Source organism: Tenrec ecaudatus, chromosome 11 (genome assembly GCF_050624435.1).
Source record: "Tenrec ecaudatus isolate mTenEca1 chromosome 11, mTenEca1.hap1, whole genome shotgun sequence".
NCBI classification, from domain to species: domain Eukaryota; kingdom Metazoa; phylum Chordata; class Mammalia; order Afrosoricida; family Tenrecidae; genus Tenrec; species Tenrec ecaudatus.
In genome coordinates this window covers 113,355,572-113,377,397 of record NC_134540.1, presented here as the reverse complement: position 1 = coordinate 113,377,397, position 21,826 = coordinate 113,355,572, and the positions used below count along the sequence as shown (strand labels likewise).

The 21,826-nt window shown below is 39.2% G+C and overlaps 1 non-coding gene across 1 annotated transcript; it reads right to left on the bottom strand.

The window, feature by feature from the left end:
* Nucleotides 1-14,890: 14,890 nt before the first annotated feature.
* Nucleotides 14,891-15,111, bottom strand: LOC142461875 (small nucleolar RNA U3). Its single transcript, XR_012787047.1, has one exon. It is a non-coding gene; the product is annotated as a small nucleolar RNA U3 (small nucleolar RNA).
* Between the last annotated feature and the right edge of the window lie 6,715 nt (nucleotides 15,112-21,826).

Below are 21,826 nucleotides of genomic sequence, written 5' to 3'. Positions count from 1 at the left end.
TGTGGGTTTCCCAGACTGTCAGTCTTTACAGGAATAGAAAGCCTCATTTCTTGTCCTCTTCAGAGGTGAACTGTAGTATTGATATAGGACCCAAACTAATTAATCCATATAGTTCAGTAAAAACTACCATTCTAGAACCAAAAAAACTCATTTCCATAGTGTCATTTCTAGCTAACAGAAGAATGAATTATTACCTCAGATCCACATTTTTCCTTTCTGAGACCCGGTACAGAAAATGTTAGAGATCCATCAAGACTTTATGAATTAGCAGTGAAAATATTACTTAGCACTCAATATAACCTATACCTCCTTGGATAGAAATTTCAGAAAATGGATACTGTGTTAGTCTGGGCTGACTAGAGAAACAAATCCAGGGCACTCACATATCTGTAAGACACAGCTTTATAACAAAGAATAACTGTATACTTAGAAAACATCCTAGTCCAGTCCAGATCAAGTACCTAAGTCAGATATTAGCCTATTTGTTTGATACCAGTGTATAAATTCCTCTTCAGACTCATGCAACACATGCAATAGCTCCTAATGCAGGAAAATCACAGGCCAGTGGGTGGAATGTCTTGTGGATCCAGTGGCGGTGGAAGCATTTCAGTGCTGGTGTGGCTCCTGCAACCTCAGGATTCTGGCTCTCTAAGTGCAGCTCCACATGGCTTGTCAACAGGAATGCCTTGCAGAGAGAGTGTGTCTGGCCTCCAGTGAACTACTTATCTCCATGGTGCCTCCAAATGAGATCATCAAGCTGCAACCTGATTGACAGGCTAGACTCTATCTCTTCCTCAAGTGGACAGTAGATTATGGAACTGCCACAAATATGCTGTTACTATTTGACTAACAAATACATACTGTGTTGCTTCACAACCACCTCCCGGTAAATCTAGTCTCAGAGGAAAAAGATTGTATCTGTATTTAATAACAAGAATCATTTAATATTCAATTGTTTAATTGAGTCTAGTTATCTTCAATCTTAAAGTTGGACTAATCAAACCTATGGTTACACATTTCTTCATTCTATTCGGGTGATGTTGGTGACGTCAGCATTTACAAAAGTCCACTGGAAGATAATGCATACATGCCTCTTCTGAAGATTAGTGGCCAGCACCAGACTCATTCTTTATGGTCACATCCCCTCTAAAACCAAACTTTTAAATGTGTTTAATTATTTCTTTTTTGTAAATTTTTTCCTATGAACTGTGTGTGAGTTTATATTTCAAATAATCATTTTTGTTAAAACACTTATCAAACCTCCCCCAGGTTTGCTCTGCCACCCCCCCTTCTCCCTGCATTTTAAAACATTTACTGTCTGTAAGATACCATCTTCCCTTTCAGCCATTACTTCTCGTAGTAGAGTTTTGATGACAAAACAATATGACATTTTGAAAATCTCTAGCAGTTTGTACTATAATGTGATTTGAAAAGCAAAATAATGATTCAGGGAAAATAAATGATACAAATAGATGCTTGTTTCTTGGCAAATGTATTTTCCCTTACACATGAAAGATCTGAATGCATTGCTCAAATATAGCGCCTAGTTGGGATATTTAGTTCAATAAAATTTGAGTTACTTAATGTGTTTCACTTTCTTAAATGAAATTCTATTGACAATTCATCCTATTTATTAAAATAGGTTTTTATTCCAATATGGAATATGCCCTAGAAGTAATAAACGAAGTTTTGACAGTCACGAGAGCAGCTGAACTGTGAGATAAGACTTAAGTATTCTATTTACTAATGCTGTGATCCAAACATGTCTGCTTGCATCTTCGTTTCAATTAAGTGCATGTCATGGGAGAGAGCTTGGTTTTTCCCCCAACCCTAACCCTGAGAGGTTTCGGTTGTATCACTTCAGTAGAAGAATGTTCTGAGTAATGAAGTGGACATGGAACATTTTCTGAAAGAAGAAAATGCAGATTTCTGGCCATCGCTACCCATCTCAGTTAATATTTGAACCTCGAGTTTTAAAAAATTTAAGGAGCATCTGAAATTTAATATTGTCATTTCTGATACAGCAACTTCTGATCTCAAACAATACAGGAGAGCTAAATATCTTCACTTTCAACTTGTCCAACAATGCACTCATTTGTCTTACATGTTTTGTAAGGTAACATATCACACCTACTTCAAAATGGGTCTTTATTATAGTGTAATCAAAAGTTATCAATCAAAAGGGGGTTAAGTATTTCCTATCTGATTTTGCCATTGCCTCCAGATGCTTAAAATACCATATATACTCATGTATAAGCTGAGTTTTTCAGCACATTTTTAAATGCAGTTTTTGTGGTAAAATTACTTGCCTTGGCTGATATTCAGGTTGGCTTGTACTTGCGTATATACGGTATTCACATTACATTTGAAGGAAGGAAAATATTTTTACATTTGATAAAATGATTTACTTCTAAAGCCACACTATACATGAGACTAGAACGATTTCTAAGACCACATTATAAATATTACCAGAACCAATCCCCCACGTCAAGATGGAGAGTCCAAATATGTTTTATATTACTATCTCAAGTATATACAATTCAGTTAACTTGTTTTAATATTGATTCCTACTCAGCATCTCTACCTGGGAAGAAGTAATCTCAATCTAAGGATGTACTTATGTAAATTTTTGCTTTCCTTCTGGCCAAATACACACTCAGAGAGAGAGAGAGAGAGAGAGAGAGAGAGAGAGAGAGAGAGAGAGAGAGAGAGAGAGAGAGAGAGGAGGGGTGGGGGGAGGGACACACACTCACCCCACTGAATGTTTTCCCATTGAAACTGAAGATGTAAATGAATGCCTGCAGTCTCTCTCTGTCTCAGGTTACAAGGTCTGTTTGTTGACATCACAGAGGAAGGCCTGCTATGGCTCTGGCTCTGTCTACTCCATTTCCCCTCTAATTAGGCTTTGCCCTCAATTAAGTTAATGATGTAAATTTTCCTATAGATCATTTGCCCTTTCAATCAATTAGCAGAATATGAAAGGTGCATCGTTCCTTGGCTCAGATTCATTTGCCTGATGACAGACTGTTTAGCTCCCCAAAGTACCACAGAAGCAAAAGCTAGATGTTTGCTATATCACATACTATCCCTCAGAAAATCAGGCCAAATGAATGTCTAAACTAACTGTGTTTCCCTTTTGATTTATGTCAGGATAAAAACCTTACATGAATTGTCAGAGGAGGTCAGAAAATTTTATTTTAGAAGCTCCAAAGAGGAAGAAAATCTTACCAGTCAGCATGGCCAGCCTAGGTATTTCCGGACCCCAGCATGTATACCAAGCATTTTTAGGAGTTCCTAGGCATGCATACGATTGATGAGATCTTGACCTCCAGTCGATTCTTTGCTGTATCCATTTTCCCTCAAGAGAGACTTGATACACACAATTATTTATGGAATCGAGACAGAGGACTAACTTTCTGTAGCTGCTTCCTGCTAAGATGGGACATAGAATATTATCACCCTGAAATCTTTCCTAATCTATTCTATAATAAAGGGAGCAAGCGTTCAGGTGGAGATGCTGGGCTTGAGGCTGTGAGTCATTCATAGGCATAGCCTGTGGGTAGTCTGCAGTCTAGCCTTCTTCTGGTTCAACTGGGTCTGTTCTTTCAAGAAGAAAAGAAGGGTGAGCACTCATCAATGCTGTATCTTTCTAAGGACAATATAAGACCAACTGCGCATGTAGCTATATCTTTTCCCTCATCTTGTCAACTCACAAAGGTTCTCAATGTGTGTTTTATTGTAATATCGGGAAAGGGTTGGTTGGTCTAACAGGCTGAGATGAACGGAGAAAGAAAGATAATTCCTTTTTTCGACATGTTCTAGCTCTGAAGACACTTTTTGGCCTCAGTTCCTGATGAATATTTGTGTATGTGTATGTGTGTGTGCGTGCGCATGTTTATCTCTTTCTGTAATGATATTACTTCTCTTCTTATTCTAGGTTTTGTTCTGACCACCTGCGTAGTTTAGTTGTTAGAAACGTGTGTGTTGACAGAGTACTGAAGGTGCTTTTGGTCTGATACAAGGCGAAGTTTGGATACAGGGGTCTGTGTGCAGACTGCAGGTTTCTGCAGAACAAGTGCCTTTGGCTTCTGGCACTTACACATGTGTTCCTCATGATGAGAGGTTGAAGAAGGCACACCGATGATTAAGCTGGGCTTTAGTTGGCCTCAAGAGTGTAGCCACAGAAGGCTCTTCAAACTGAGTGCGCTGGTTTCCACTAGATACCATCTTGTCTATCTTCACTAGGAAAATTCATCGTGTTGACTGTTTGTAAACTTGGTCCAAGCCAGTCTTTCTCCTCTACTACAGATGAGGCAGAAGTGAAAAGTAACACTGAGTAGAATGCAGATTACAATCATTACCATTCCTTATAAATATGACTTAGCTCATATACCTATACCTGATCGTACGTTCTCAAATAAATCTGATGCCTGTAGGAATGTTCCAGTATGTAGCTACCTGGCCCATTGTCTAATTCTATATATGTCCTGTTTTCCATTCTCTGTATTATTGAATTTTGTGCCACAAGAACTACAAAGACTCTACTTAGCTGGGCTAATGAAAATAAAATCCAAAGTGGTTGCTGATTGGGAACACTTTGGCCCAAAAATTTAAGTATCAATGCTAGGCTCCCATCCCTCAGTAGCTTTGTCTGCTCTTTGTCCCATAGTGATGGATACATTTCTCAAACACAGTTGTAATTCTACTACAACATAACTAGGGATTAAAGCTCTCAAAAATGACCAACTTAAAGCTGATTGTTTGACTAAGGGATTTCTTTTATGCTGTCACTTTACAACATGCATAGCTGCAGTTTCAATTAGTTTTAACTGTCTTGGTGCCCTTCTCCTATTTCTCGAGGAAAGGCTTGGTACTTTGCTATAAATTATCTACTATCCCTGACTGGCACCTGAGGATATTGTTTTAATAACTGCTTATTAATTTTAATCAAAATTTTATTTAATCACTGTTAAATAATTATTTAATAAAATATAAATGACATCCAATTATTGTTTGATAATTTAATACTATCCATCATTATTAATAACAATTATTAATTATTAAAACAATTACTTATTTTTATTATTCTAACAATTAATATTGTTTTAATAATGTTACATAAGTAATCATTTAAGTAAATTCCAAGTGAGATTAAAATAAGGTACTAGATGTAGCTTGGTCACGAAAGGGGAGTTCATAATTTAATTTTCATGACGTGAAAGGATGTAAATGGTTAAAGAGGGGTTAGAATTAAATGATAGCTTCAAATAGGGGTTCTTGTGGCAAATTCAATACCGCATTAGATTACCAGCACTGGCCATGGATTTTGACAATCCAATAGAAATATTCTCAATCCACTGTCTATCCCCCTAAAAGGCAACTAGATAAGTAATTAACATAATTTTAGGTTAATTGCAAGACTAGGGTGGAAGATAATAAGCAAGGATTATAGCTAGTGGCACCTGTCTGATAGACCTCAGTTGCCAGAGCCTTGTGACCTTACCGGGCTTTAGAATATCCTTATTTAAGCCTGCAGTAAAGCTTTCAGCTTTAAATTGTTAAGGAAACACTTTAGCTTCCTGAATCTTTAAGAACCTCCTGGCTTAATGATAAGCAGGGCAAACTCTATTAAAGAGTTTCTTGTGGGCACACCGATTCCTCGTGCTTTCTCAAAACGTATTAAAGAGATCTATCGGGTTGTAGGACCTCTCCCCAGCTCCTGTAATGTCTACTTGATGTCTGATGGCAGAGCTACAAACTAGAGGGGAGCTATAAACATCTTCTCCTAGCTTTACTTTTTCTATGAGATTGTTAGGAACTGTATCAGTAGGTTTTGTTAGAGTAACTTTTAAAAAGAGAAAATGCCATGAAGTTCTCTTGATGTCTTGGTTAATGGTAGTTAGTTTGGAGTCATAATGTTTATTACCATTTTTAGGCCAACATTTCCCGCTGCCTAACGTATTACAAATAATCTCTGTGGTAGTTACATAATCTACAGTAACTTTGAGATTTACAAGTGAAGAAGTGGAGTTTAGCCTGTCAATCACGTCACAGCTTGATGACCTCATTTGCAGGTGCTAAGGAGATAAATAACTCCCTGGAGAGAGGACACAAACTCACTCCCTGGAAGACATTGCGTTGATAAGACATATGGAGCTACCTGCTGCCCTGAGCTGGAGGAGCCACGTGGAGACCCCTGCTAGCGGTGAGATGCTTACAATGCCACTGGATCTACAAGACTTCCCACCCCCTGGCCTGTGATCTTCCTACGTTTGGCATCATTGGATGTATTTCGAGGATCTGAAGGGAACTTTATAGATTGGCATTGGACATATGGGCTATTTTTGGTTTTAGGAACTTGATCTGGATTAGGCCGGCATGTTTTCTTAATGTACAATTACTCCTTATATAAAGCTCTTTCACATACACACATGAGTGTCTTCCTGGATTGGTTCCTCTAGTCTACCCAGCATATCTAGTGGTTGTTTTTCAGGATTTGAGGGTTAAACATGTCCTAGTTCTTCAGGATGCAGCCCAGAGTGTGTAGCTATTAAGCCCTGGTTTCACATCTGAAAGGGAGCAGAGGAGACCTTGGCCGTGTCCTGCTTCCTTTGGCATGTTCTAAGCCTGTTTGGAGGAAATGTTTCCCTCTCTCCAAACCTGGGTTTCGAGAATTAACAAGTGCCTTACTGGGTAGCACCCCCTACCTCATCTCCTTCTGGTGAGGCCTAAAAGTGCCTCGTCCTGGGAAATTTATTCAATATGCTCCTCCCTCTGGGTGGCTTCCTCCTCCCTCCTCACAAGAGTTAAAAGCTCAGATTGAACTGCTAAATCCCCTGAAGGTACAGGAATCAAAAGAGGGCCATGGCAGGGTCAAAGGATGTCCTGTACCTCTTGTATGGCTTCTGGGGTTTATAAAAGGTGCCAATCTAATAAAGATGATCATTTGAGGCTTAGCACATTCTCCTAAGACTCACAAAGTATAACTATACTTCGGCTCTATCTCTTCCCCAAGCTGGTGGGGGAAAGTGGCCTGAGATATAATCCCTTATCTCTTTCATGATGGCTTCTGGCCTGCTACCAATCAGTCTGACTTGTGGCAATACCTGAAGGCAGACCTGTAAATGCTCATGGGGCAGAAAGTCTCATCTTTTCCCCAAATAGCTGGTGGTCCCAAATTGCTAGCCTCGTGGTTAGCAGCCTAATGTGTAACTCATCAAACCACCAGGACTCTTTCTTGATGTTTAAAGAGACAGGTACCCTAATGGGTATATTTCTTTAGCATTTTGGGGAAAGTCGTTTGCATCATACCTGACTACAAATCAAATTCATGATGAAGCTTTTCTAAATATTTGCTTATATACAGCAGATACTCTTTTAAATTTTTTATCAGTTTTATTGGCACTTAATCCACATATAACACAATTAAATCGTTCAATTACATCCAGAAGAATTGTACGATCATTACTGCAATCAATTTCAGAACATTTTCTGGGTGCCCCTCCCCCACCGCGCACTGCCCAATGATTAAATTGACTTTAAAATGAGTCTTATAATCACCTTCAGTTCTGGTGCTCACTGCTTCACCTTCATTGTTTACTCCCGAAATCCCCCAGTGGATTCTTTTAAAGTGTTCAGAATACTGCCACTTAAAGAATTTAGAGAAATATTTCATCTATTAATTGTAGGGAAACATATCCTATTCCCCGTGGGAGGGTTACTTGGCTGTAAAGACTTTGATTAAAATCCTGACTGTGTGACTGCTTGAATGTGCCATGAGCTTAATGCAAACACCGAGTGTAAAAGCGATTCCTTCGTGCAAACAAGAATTCTCCCTTAGGTTGGACTGTGTTTAGTTGAGAGAATGTCTTGATAGTTTCAGAACATCTTGAACCTCAAGTTGTTATGCCCTGCTATAGCTCCCACATAGTAGGAAAACTTTTCAAACTTCCCCCTTGACACGCTAATAAGATCCGGAAGCAAATAAGATGGAGAGGACGTCTCTTCTCTTGAGTACCTCTCTCTTCCCATTATGGTTCAATCTTCTGTGTTGAGTAGGTATTCCATGTGTGTCAGGTAGCTTACAGCTAACTTTTTAAAAAAAATTCTATTTTTGGATCAGTTATAATTCATGAAGTCAGTCACCTTTCAGAATTCTAGAAACCTTGATTAGTCCTGGTGGGCTCTAACGTCAAGATATAAGTCCACTTTTTAAAGCTTATTTGTAGGTGACAGCTTGATAATGGTTAATTCATATACATGTATATATACACACACCCATACATACATATGTATATGCATATATGTTTGTTGTTGGGTGTCATCAAGTTGATTCTGACTCAGGGCGACCCTTTGTATTCCAGAACAAAACACTACCCAGTCCTGTGCCATTCTCCCAACGGTTCTTGTGTTTGAGCTTATCGATACAGTGGCCGTGTCAATCCACCTTATTGAAGTTCTACTTTTGCTGACCCTCTATGTTACCGAGCATGACGCCACTCTCCAGGATCTAGTCTTTGCTGACACTATGCCCAAAGCCCATGAGACAGAGGCTCACCATCCATGTCTTTAGTCTTGACAGAGCGCATCTTCCAAAGCAGATTTGTTTGTTCTTCTGGCAGTCCGTCGTACTTTCCAGCACCATACTTCAAATGCAGCAGTTCTTCTTTGGTCTTCCTTATTCAATGTTCAACTGTCACAGAAATGGGAGGCGATTGAGAACACCACGGCGTGAGTCAGGGGCACCTTAGTCCTCTACCTTGCTTTTTGACACTTTAAAGAGATCTCGTGCAGCAGATTTACCTAATGCAACACATCTCTTGACCTCTTGACTATTATTCCCATAAGCCTTGACTAGGGATCCAGGCAAAACGAAGTCCTTGACCCCTTCCATCTTTCTTGTGTTTATCATGAAGTTACCTACTGGTCTGGCTGTGAGGATTCTGGTTATCTTGACATTGAGCTGTGATCCATTCTGAAGTCTGCAATCCTTGAGCTTCCTCAGCAAGTGTTTCAAGTCCTCATCATTGTCAGCAAGCAAATTGTGTTTTCCGCATATTTCTGGTTATTATGAGCCTTCTTCCAATCGTGATAATGCATTCTTTTTCATAAACTACAGCTCCTCTGCTTATTTGCTAAGCAAACAGGTTAATTAAGGATAGTGAGAGGTTGCAACCCTGGTACACACCTTTCCTGTGTTTAAACTATGCAGTGTGCCCTTGTTCTCGTAACTACCTTTTGATCCATGTTCAGGTGTCACATGAATACAGTGTAGTGCTTTGGAATTCTTTTCAAGGTTATCCATAGTTTGTTATGATTTACACAGTTGAATACCTTTGCATTGTCAATAAAATAGAAAACTCTCTGGTATTCTTGGCTTTCTTACAAGATCCATCTGACATTGGCATGTTTTCCTTTGTTACATGTCCTCTTGAATCTCCACGGGGCCTCTGGCAATTTCTTGTTAATGTAGTGCTTTAACTGTTGTTGGATGATCTTCACCAAAATTTTATTTGAATGTGATATCAATGATATTGCTCTATAACTTGAACATTCTGTTGGGCCACTTTTCTTTGGAATGTGTACACAGACCAAGAAGTTGTCTTCCAAATTTCCTGGCCGCTACAAATATGAGTGAGTGCTTCCAGTACTTTATTAGCTTGGATTTTGTGTGTGTGTATATGTATATGTATATATATATATATATATATATATATATATATATTTAAGTCATAAATTCACAGACTGATAGATACAACATCAAATTTAATCAAGAGTTGGAAAGTAGTTAAGACAAAAGGGAAGCTTTTAAAATACAACACTGAAAACTTTTAATTCATTAATATTTTTGCACAAAGCAACGTTATTATGATGATGTAATTTTTCTGTAAAATTATTTGCATAAATTACAAACTATGGAATATAAGCAGTCTCTGATCTTCAATGAACAGGCCTACTAATGTTTGTCTAAAAAGAACTTCAAATGATAAGAGGAATCCCCTTATATTAACTAACCCCCTCACCTCCAGAGCCTTCAGAACTGAAAAATAGTAGGAAGCAGTCCCTCATCTTTGGGAAGAATTAGGCTCAAACTCATTGCCATGGAGTCGTTTTTGATGCATAGCAACCCTAAGGGTCAGGGAAGAGCTGCTCTGGCAAGTTTCTGAGGGTAGAAAGCCTCGTCGTGACCCTGAAAACAGTTGGTGCTTTTGAACTGGTCATCCTGCTGTTAGCAGCCCAACATGTATCCCACCAGTGCTCCCCCCACCCCACAGGCCTTCTAGGAGTAGCATAGTTCCCATTGATGATTTGGTCATCTGCCTTTCTGCTCCACTTGGTATGATTGTTGATAGAGCCCAAGAACTGCACGTTTTGGAGGTGACTGATTTACCAGCTTTTGTCTAGCCTATGAATTACATTAGAGCTTAACTTCTGACCACACTGGCTTGAAAAAGGTGATGGATGGCGGTGATAGTCCCAAATCTATGCTCAGAGTCGGCACATAAAGTAGACCTCCAAAGAATGCTTTCTGATTGCTGACCAGGATAAAGACAATCTTGCCCTCTGGCAGAATGCCTTGGTGGCTGGATAGCTTCTACCCCCTCTCCACCCAGGCCAGGGAGGAGCAGTCTCTCCTTTAGAGGATTGCCCAGGTGTGTTCTTGGGAGAGGTCACCACGCTAGGGTTGGGACAATGGATCTGTTGCCTAGTCATGATCAAGTCCTATCAGTCCCACTCCGACTACCTCTGCTGGAAGCCCCTGGATCCATCTTGTAGCCACTTCCATCTAACATTGTATGTGTCACAACCTTTGTTCTGTGGTCACATCTGTATCTGTGATGTATTGATCTGCTACCAATTATGCTTTTGTGCCACTTGCCTTTGTCCATCAATGGCCTTTTTACAGGTTGGTATCTAAGGGAACCCTGGACAACATTTCAACCCTGTGTTGGTGGTCTCCCTCATCCAGAGGATGTTTTGTGTCTTGTCTCTTTTAAGACTTAATAAATGTTCTCGTTACACTATATTGGATATCGGGTCTCTTTTTGGACCTTAAAACAGTATAACCCACCAAAATATATCTACTGCTATAAAAGTTTAAAATATTTCATTATCGCTTATTGGATATCTTTTATAATATAATCCTTTTACACAACAAAAATGGCCATACTATTTAGCAGATATGACCGTAGATACATACTTTCTTTGAAAATATATATGAACTTCAAATTACAGCAAACATGTGTCAATTTAGTTGTACCAAATAACTTAGAGATCTTGATACACACACACGCACATCCTTATTGATATGTGTGTGTAAGAATGCAGGGGACAGCACCGGAGACACAGTGTGGGAATTGCACCTGACCTGATCCCACCACACCGAGGCAAATCACTGGGGGAGTGCAGCGGAACAGCAAGGGAATGGAGTGGCAAGGTCCCCAGGGAATGCTGAAAGTGGACTTTGGGGCCAGGGCGTGGTGCCCCAACAGACTGGACTGGAAAACGCTCCTAAGGGCCAGCAAACGATCCCTGAACTAACTACAAGCTTTTCTCTTGTGAACTGTTTTGTTCTGTTCTTTGTCAGTGGTTTGTTTTTGTTGTTTTGTTGCCTGGTTGTATACTGTTGCTTTGTTTTCCTCTGTCTTGTTTCCATGCATGTTAGTGTCTCCACAGGTCTGTCTGAATAGGACAGGCTGGATGAACTATCTGGAGGAAAAACAATGGGACCGACAGTTCCGGGGGGACTTGGGGTGGGAGGGTAAGGAAGTGGTGTTAACAAACCCAGAGACAAGGGAAAAACATGGGACCCCAAATGGTAGAGAAGGGGGAGTGGCAGGCCTGGTGGGAAATGATCAAGGGTAAGGTTGCTTAGAGAAGAGGTATACTCTAGCCCAGGTGGCGACGAAGCATGGTAGTAGGGCAGGAGGAAAGTCAAGGGAAATGGAGGAAAGAGCTAGGAGTCAAAGGGCATTCATGGAGGTCTAGACAAAGACATGTACATGCAAATATATATAGGAGGATGGGGAAATAGATCTATGTGTCTATATTTATAGGTCAAGTATTAAGGTGGCGGAAGGACCTTGGGCCTCTACTCAAGCACTCCCTCAATGCATGAATACTTTCTTTTATTAAATTGGAACTCTATGATGCTCACTCTCCCGACACAACAGCTGGAGCCAAAGTGGGTGAACAAGTAAATGTGGTGAAGAAAGCTGATGGTGCCCGGCTATCAAAAGAGACAGTGACTGGGGTCTTAAAGGCTTGAAGATAAACAAGCGGCCATCTAGCTCAGAAGCAACAAAGTCCACATGGAAGAACACACCAGCCTGTGTGATCGAGTGGTCCCAAAGGGATCAGTTACCAGGCATCAAAGAACAAAAAATCATATCATTGACTGCACACCTCCATGATAGGATCGCTGAAGACAAATGGGTGCATAAGCAAATGTGGTGAAGAATGCTGATGGTGCCCGGCTATCAAAAGAGATAGTGTCTGGGGTCTTTAAGGCTTGAAGGTGAACAAGCGGCCATCTAGCTCAGAAGCAAAAAAGCCCACATGGAAGAAGCACACCGGCCAGTGCGATCACGAGGTGCCAAGGGACCAGGTATAAGGCATCATGCAAAAAAAAGATATGTATGTGTATGTATGTGTATATATGTGTATATGTATATATGTATGTGTGTATATGTATATATATACCATATTAAATGAAGGGGGAAGTGCAGAGTGGAGACCCAAGGCCCAAGTGTCGGCCAATGGAGACCCCCTCATAGAGGGGTTTAGGAGAGGAGATGGGTTAATTAGGGTGTGAGGTAGTACCGATGAAGAACACAGCTTTCCCCCAGATCCTGGATGCTTCCTCCCCCCAACTACCATGATCCGAATTCTACCTTGCAGGGCTGGATAGGACAGAGACTGTACACTGGTACATATGAGGGCTGGAGGTACAGGGAATCCAGGGTGGATGATACCTTCAGGACCAAGGGTGTGAGGGACGATGCTGGGAGAGTGGAGGGTGAGTGGGTTGGAAAGGGGGAACTGATTACAAGGATCCACATGTGACCTCTTCCCTGGGAGAGGGACAGCAGAGAAGGAGAGAAGGGAGACTCTGGATAGGGCAAGATATGACAAAATAACGATGTATAAATTACCAAGGGCACATGAGGGAGGGGGGAAAGGGGAGGGAGGGAAAAAAAAAGAGGACCTGATGTAAGGGGTTTAAGTGGAGAGCAAATGCCTTGAGAATGATTGGGGCAGGGAATGTATGGATGTGCTTTATACAATTGATGTATGTATATGTATGGATGGTGATAAGAGCTGTATGAGTTCCTAATAAAATGTAAAAAAAGAAAAGAGGAGAAAAAAATGATTAGGGCAAAACCTGTACAGATGTGCTTTATACAATTGATGTATGTATATATATGAACTGTGATAAGAATTGAATGAGCCCCAATAAATTGTTAAATAAAAAGAAATGAATGTAATAAAAGGCTAAGATGAAAAACTAAAATAAAAATAATGTGTATATATATATTAATATATCTTCATTTGTTATTTATAAAAACCATTTTGATTCATAAGCATGCACATGTTATAAAATCAAAGTTGAACTCTTAGGAAACATTTATACACATTTCATCTAATTGTCATCTAAAAGTAAAACATATTTTTACCAATATTTTGTTTTAGAAGGCCTTGTTATACCAATTAAAACAAATACTTCTCTCTTTAGAAGGACTGTGCTATTAAAGACATAAAGAGTTGTTTGTAACAGAGGAAAGAAGAGCCCAGGAAATGTTTCCCAAATAAAAGAGATGTCCAGAATTGAGGCTTATTTTCCCCAGAGAGGAGACACAGGGGCCTCGAGATGGCTGCCCTCTTACCATGGTGGAGCCACATGCTACTTAGGGGTGGTCACCATCTTGGAATGGCAGAGCCACATCGTGGGGAAAGGGGCAAGCCCACAGCTTTTACAGCAATTAAAGAGACAGCATCAATCACCTGTTTTATCCTATACCCAAGTCAGTCAACTGTAGTATAATACCCTGTACTAGTGTCAACTCAGTCCATTTTAGGATGGCATAGAACTAGGCAATGTCTTGTTCTGTTGTGCATAGGATCACTATAGATCTGATGTGACTCAATGGTACCTAACAACAACAGGAGAAAGAAAATTTTACTAATCTGCACATCTGGTAATTCTTACCCTGCTGAATGCATACTAAGCATTTAAAAAAAGATTTATATAAATCATTTTATTGGGGACTCATAACAATCCACACATCAGTTGTATCAAGCACATTTGTACATATGTTGCCATCATCATTTTCAAAACATTTTCTTTCTACTTGAGCCCTTGGTGTCAGCTCTTCTTTTTTCCTTCAGGCATACTAAGCACTTTTAAGGGTTCCACATGTACACACGATTCTTGGGAACTTCCAGCAGGTTGGCAAGGGATTCTGGGAAATGTATTCCCAAGCTGTTATCATGCACTTCAAGTATGCTATGTCCAAATATATACTTTAATCCTTTCCCCTGTCTCAGCAGGGTTACAAATGGGACTACTATAAGCAAGTAATGATCTGTATAAAAGGAATATGGAGGCATTTCCTCCAAAGGTATGGAAAGCCCATGATATACAGATCTCTGTTTTAAGGGTATAATTTGGAAGAATTTATTTTCCTAAAAGTTAGAATAAGTTGACCCAATGTGTTTCTTGTGTTGATTCCTAAGTATTTTAATCTCTGGCCCATATACATACACTCAGATCAATATTATTGGTTTTAAACTATAACATCTTGCAAGGCAGAGTCTTTAGTGAATTGGAGCTTCTTTGTGCCTGGAAAGGGAAGACAGGGTGTCTTTATTTGTTTTTCATATCTCTCTCCCCGCTCAGATTGCCTTCTCTCCCTCTCACCCGGCACAAAGGCAGAGTGCAGAAGAAGGATCATCAATGGCAAGTGACAGCTGCAGCAAAGCAGTGAACGGGCTGGCTTGACACTCAGGAGAGAAGGCTGCACCTCTTCCTCGGGGTTTTCCATGCTCTACACGATCAGAGAAATGTCTCTAGTAACAAACTTAAGAATTGAGCCTTGAAAGTATCGTTTTTGCATATCTTGAAATGCTATGCCTTACTTGAAGTCTGGCCTGAGGACATGGAAAGTTTTAAAGCATTTTACTTAGAATCAGAAAACAACCACAACGAAACTCCAAATGCACTGTCATTGAGTTGAAGCTGACCAATCATGGCCCCATACCCAGGTTTGAACTGCTCTGAGTTTCTGAGACTCTATCTCTACTGGAGTAGAAAGCCTCATCTTTCTCCAGCAGGGCAGCTGGTGGAGCTGCCCCATCCATAACTACTACACCCCCAGAACTCCTTGCATAGAACATACTCAAATGTGTACAAATTATAGTGTATTGAATTGTACCCCTCACCCCCCTAATACCTACCGGACTCCTATCCTCTCTACCTGTGAATGTGATCCTGTTTGGAAATGGGGTTTTCTTCGCAATGTTAATTAAGTCATAATCCAGTTGAAGTATGAGTTATAAACCTAGCAATTTCTGAGTTATAAAAATGGCAGATTAAGTGCAGATGGGAAAGACAGGCACTATGTAGATTGCCAAAAAAACCAGAAATGCCTGGGGCTGGCTGCAAGGGAGAAAACAGCAGTACTAAGACTTTTAGATAAACATTTAGTTTTCAGAACTGTGAAAACATAAATGTCTGTTTTTAAAAGCCATGCACTTATCGTATTTGTTTACAGAAGCACTTAGATAACTTAGATACTACCCCATAGGTTGTCGGCTTACGATCTTCTGTTAAGTCTAAGTCATGCGTAAAGACACAAACTGGTTTTATTGGCTCCCACATTCCTATTGATTCATGTCCAACATATCTACCAAGCCTTATTGCTTCCCCCCTCCCCTCAGAAACAATGTTACCTCCCCTCTGATGTGCTCCACTGGTAGTAATAGTCTAACCATATAGGAAGATGCTTTAGGGACCATCTAAGATATTTAACCAAAAGTTTTCTGGAAAATGGACAAATGAAAAAGATTGATATCTTGAATTTAGAGTCCATCAGGCTAAATCAAGATTTCTAGAATTCTGAAAGGTTTGTGAATTAAAACTAATCCAAAATAAAAATTAGCTGCTAAACGTAGCACTCCAGCCAGCTGGGAGCTACCTGAGACACACGGAATAACTATTCAACATTGAGTCATGAGGGAAAGACAGAGATCCTCCCAATCTTCTCGGCTTGCCCATGTTAGTAACACAAGAGGGTGCACTGAATGGATCCAAGAGTGAGGGGCATTTTAAGCACCTGCGGTTTGGAGAGTATTATAGTGGCAACCCCTCTGTTATAGGCATACACCAAATGCAACTGGGCTGACAGTCTGTAGTCATATTCTATAGTCGATTTAATGATCAATGAGGGAACAGATAACCTAATTGCTTGTTTAACAGTTTAGAGAGTATTAGCTAGATAAGAGTTGATTCACAATTCATATACAATATTGATGATTTTAAAACAAAGTATGCCTTCGGGTATTAATCTATATTTCCTCCTTTCTTTGTGATCACTTAGAACTTTGTCTAGGCTTTCTAAAATTACTAAGCTGTGTCTGCAAAATGACTCTTGTACTTCATTTAGTGGGGTTAGAGTTCTGGTACAGCAAAATTATATGTATTTATAATACTGTCTCGCCTCCCCTCTTTCAGTTCCTAAATGAAGCTAAACAATGCGCTAAATAATTCAACAGCAAACTAATAAAAAATCTAGGAGTTTAAAAATGTGATCATCCAGACAAATACTTTATTTTCTTTCTTGTGAATAAATATCTCCCTCATCTTTTTCCACATAGGTTCCCAAAAAGACGGTTCTAAAACGAAGCCATGTTATTTAGTCCATCTCTTGACTATCAGGAATTAGGGCGATCTCTCCTTCATAGACATCTTTAATTTGAGCCCTCACCTTGTTAGAAACATGTTTGGACCATGAGTGCATCCTTGGGTGTTGTAAACAGTTAAGTGGCCTCTCTTGCTAAGTAGGGGTTCAGAGATCTCAGCCTACCCAGAGGCCCCTCAGAAGAAAGGTCGGTCGATCTGCTTCTAAAATACCAATCATGGAAAATTCTTTTGAAAGACAGTTCTACTATTAGAGAATACACATGCACTCCTTGTGAGATGGACTTAAGGACAACTCTCTGTCTATCAGCTCCTCTTTAGCATTCTAGATCTGTAAGTGCGTAGTCATTGCTGTTTAGAAATATCACCATCTTACCTGTTTTCTAGATGGATACATTTGGAAAAAAAAGTTCCACGTAAGGAAAGAGGTAATCAAATACTTAATTAGCATGAAGAATTTTCTGAGTTCATTGATAGGCATACTTTTCATCATTAGACTTATTTGTGATGCTTGCAGTAAGTATCTAACTTCTTCATACATTTCCTATGGCATTCTCATGTAAAGCAGTGGGTTGTTTTGTTACACACACACAGAGAATGTCATAGATGAACAATCAAATAAACACTGCTACTTTTAGAGTACTTGAATACTTTGGGTTCCCATATAATTCAACATTACTTTATGTATATGTTTAAAAGGCAGCAGTTTCATTCAAATATCATACAATTCAATGGCTTAATCATACTACAAAGAGTTATGAAATCATCATCACAATCCATTTCAGTACATTTTATTCTTTCTTTTACTCATTTTAACTCATCATTCATCCCCCATTCTCCTCTGCCATATCCCTAAAAAAAAAATTGTGTTAGTCGGGGTAGACTAGAGAAACAAATTCACAGACAACTCATATATGTGTAAGAGAGAACTTTATATCAAGGAGCAATTGTAAATTGATAAAAAATCCCAGCCCAGTTCAGATCAAGTCCATAAGTCCAATATTAGCCCATGTCCTTTACCAGTCTATAAATATACTTCTTCAGACTCACACAGCACATGCCATGATGCTGAATGTAGGAAGAAAGATCACAGGGCAGTGGGTGGATAATCTTGTGGGTCCAGTGGCAGTGAAAGCATCTCAGTGTTGGCATGGATTTCCAAGTGGCTCCTCCCACTTCGATGCCCTGGCTGCCATCCACGTGTCTGTCGACAGGAATGTCTCGTAGGGAGTGAGTTATCTGGCCTCCAGTGAGCTTTTTATCTCCATGGTGCCTCTACATGAGATAATTAAGTTTCGACTTGTTTGACAGGCTAGACTCCACCCCTTCGCAGGTTGACACAAGATTATGTAACTACCACACTATTCATCCAGTTACTGCCTCTGTAGATTTACCTGTTTGGACTTTCGTATACAGAAAAAAATATACAAAATGAAAACTCTAACAATAACACAATAAAATGGAAAAACCTCAATCAAAAAGAAAGCAGAAAACATTACAAACTAGAACAAATTAAAAAGGGGCCCAAAGGGAGAACGAATGGTAAGATGTTACATTTTAAAACTAACTACATCTGCTTTAGTCTGCTTTTCAATGCACCTTGCGTTGTTATTCATGTCCCTGGTCAGAGGGATGCACCAGGCTTCGTCAATGTGGGCCCTTGCACTGGGTTTTTGGCTTTCACTATAATACATAGCTTTCTGCAAACTGAGCGCTCAGAATTTAGGCTCTTAGACTGCTCCTACTTCTGGCTTTGGATTTTATTATTTACATTCCTTGGATCACATAGCCTGGTATACTTATTCCATGTGGACTTAGCTGACACATCACTTCAATGCCCATTTTTGTTTGTTTGTTTTTGAAAACAAGCCTTTAAGCCCCCAAAGCACTATAATTTCTGATAGGTGGGCATCATCTAATTTCTTCACCACACATTCTATAGCACCCATGTCTTCATGATCTCTTCATGAAGGCAGATAACAAGTAGGGATATGTCATTAAGAAGTAATTATTTTTAGATTAGGGCTCTGACTAAGTCATATGTCTATGAATTTATATGTCCCTGGTTCACTTTAGAGATATCCTTATAACTTTATTAGATAACAGTATAAATCATCTCTAACTTGCATATGGTAATTCTATAGATAAAAAACAAACTCACTGTCATCAAGTAAATTCAATGGCGACCCTATGGGCCAGTATAGAACTGCCCCTGTGGGTTTCTGAGAAGGTAACTCTTGAAGGGAGTAGAAAATTACATCTTTCTCTGCTGAGGGGCTGGGGATTTCAAATTGCTCAGCTTCTAGTTAGCAGCCCAGCACAAAACTACTACACTACCAGGGCCTCAATTCTTTTGATATTATCATTAACTTAACCAGTGTTATCAAATTTAAAATACTATCTGCTTTAGTCTGCTTTTCAATGCAGGCTATATAGAGAACAAATTTGTATACTAAAAAATTCATGGTTTGTTGACTTGATTATATTACAAACAAGTGATCATTAAATGTATATTGTAACACCTCCAACTATTTGGAATTTCTCTTTTAGAAATTTCTTTTCAGAAACATTTTTATTTCATGGAACACTTGAGTTTAGAAAAGAAAATGAATCAATCTGGTAAATGAGCCTTTAGTAAACTTAAAAATTCATCACGGATCTAGATGTATATGTATGCATATATATGATGAAATATGTCATTTAAATTATTTTACATTTAAAATGCATTAATATTAATTATATTTACCATGTGTTGGATCACAACCATGATTTGTTTCCCAATTTTTTCATCCACCTTAAAAGAAACTTCTTTTCCCATCACCATTATTAATTTAGGCCTCTCTGCTCTTGCTTATTCTAGATATTTTATGTAAGTGAAGTTAGACATTTGTCCTTTAGTTAGTTAGTTAGTTTGTTTGTTTCACTCACCTGATGGGTTTCAAGATTCATTTGGTTCATAATATGGATTAGAACTCATTTCTATCTATGGCTCACTAACACCAATGTAGGTTTATGTCACATTGTGTTTATCCATTCATCTGCTTCTCCCTACTTGGGCTAATCTGTCTTTTGACTGTTATGAAAATGCTGCAATGAACATTGACTCTCTATTCCTGCTTCTGAGTTGACTCCTTTTATACACATTGGAATGGCAAATCTACCCAATCCCCACATTCAAGTCCTCTCCACCTTATTTTCATACTCCCACCAAATGCATCTTGGAACTCTTACAGCCAGAATGCTCCTTTCAGCAAGGGTAGCAAGGTTTGATCCTGTCACACACTTTGGACATGTTATAAGGAAATACAAATCCCTGTAAAAGGACATCATGCTTGGGAAAGTAGAAGGTCTGAAAAAAAATAAAGAGGACCCACATGAGATGGACTGACAGAGTGGCTGCAAGAACGGGCTACAAGATAACAAGAGTTGGGATGATGGTGCAGGACCAAGCTGTGTTTTGTTCTGATTCTAAGAATTGGGACTGATTCTGTGGCACCTAAAACAACAGCCTTCAATCATTTGGTGTGAGTTACAAAGAGTATACTTGGAAGTGCCAAACTAGGTTATTTCACATCACCCCAATTTATATACCTAGGAGTAGAATTTCTGGGTGGATGATAATTCTGTACAAAATGGTATCTCTCTGTGATTTTTATTTACATTTATCTAATGACTAATTTAGACTAATAAACAATACCCTGCCCTTGGATAGATTCGCATGCTGGTCCACCATTGCCATCTTGTTTCTTCCCCATGCTTCTGTGGGCCAGAAAGGCATAGGAGACACAGAAGAAGATGTCTTTCAGCACAGGTGCTATATGCACCCTTTTCCTTTCTTTCTTTTTAAAATAACGTATTCATCATTGGGTTTGGTCTGGTTCTTGCCAGAATCTCTGGTCCTCAGCCTGGAAACTGAGCGATATGTACATTTCCCCCTATACCTGTTCTGTTGTTTGACCTTACCTCAGTGGACTCATGCCGTCTTTGTCCTTTTGCTGTTGGCTAACATCACGGAGCATAATATGCTCCAACTCTTTCCATGAGAAGAGGTACTTCATCATTTCATCACTGTTTTTTTTTTTTAGGGATGCATAGTACTCTGTTGTGTATATATACCAGCGTTTTTAAAATCCATTCATCTATTGATGGACATTTAGACTGTTTTCAATTATTTGTGATTATAAACTACACAACAATGAACATTGGAGCACAGATGTCTGGTCATGTCTGTTTCTTATTTCTTCTGGGTGTATGCCCAGTAGTAGAATTTCTGGGTTGTATGTTAACTCGATATACATCTGACTTAGGTATTACCAAATCTCTTTCCACAGTGGCTTTTAGTATCTACAAGACCACCAGCAGTGAATGAGAACTCCTATCTCACCACACCCTCTCCAACATTTGTTGCTTTCTGATTTTTTGAATTGATCTATGTCTGGAGGTGTTAGGTGGTATCACATAGTTGTTTTGATTTGCATTTCCTAGATGGCTAATAATTGGGAACAATTTCTCGTATGCTTATTGGCCATTTGGTTTCTTCCTTTGTGAATCTTCTGCTCAAGTCTTTTGCCCACCTCTTCATGGGCAATTAGTTTTTGTAAGCTTGCAGGGTTTGTAGATTTTAGTAACTTCAGTTCTTGTGTATGGAGTGAGGTAAGGGTCTTTTTTTTCCAAATGCATGTTTACATTTAGCTAATAAATAAAAAGCTCTTTTTTATTTATATCCTCTTTCTTATAATTGATGTTAAGTACACTTGAAGCTTAAAGTATTGAGCTAATTGTTGAATAACTTTCAGAGAGTACTTTCATTGTGAATCAATGAGTTAGTTCAGCTCTTTTAGTTTTGTTTTGTTTTATAACTTCAAACTCTACTCCAGAGCATAAGGCATGTATTTTATTAAGGGGTCA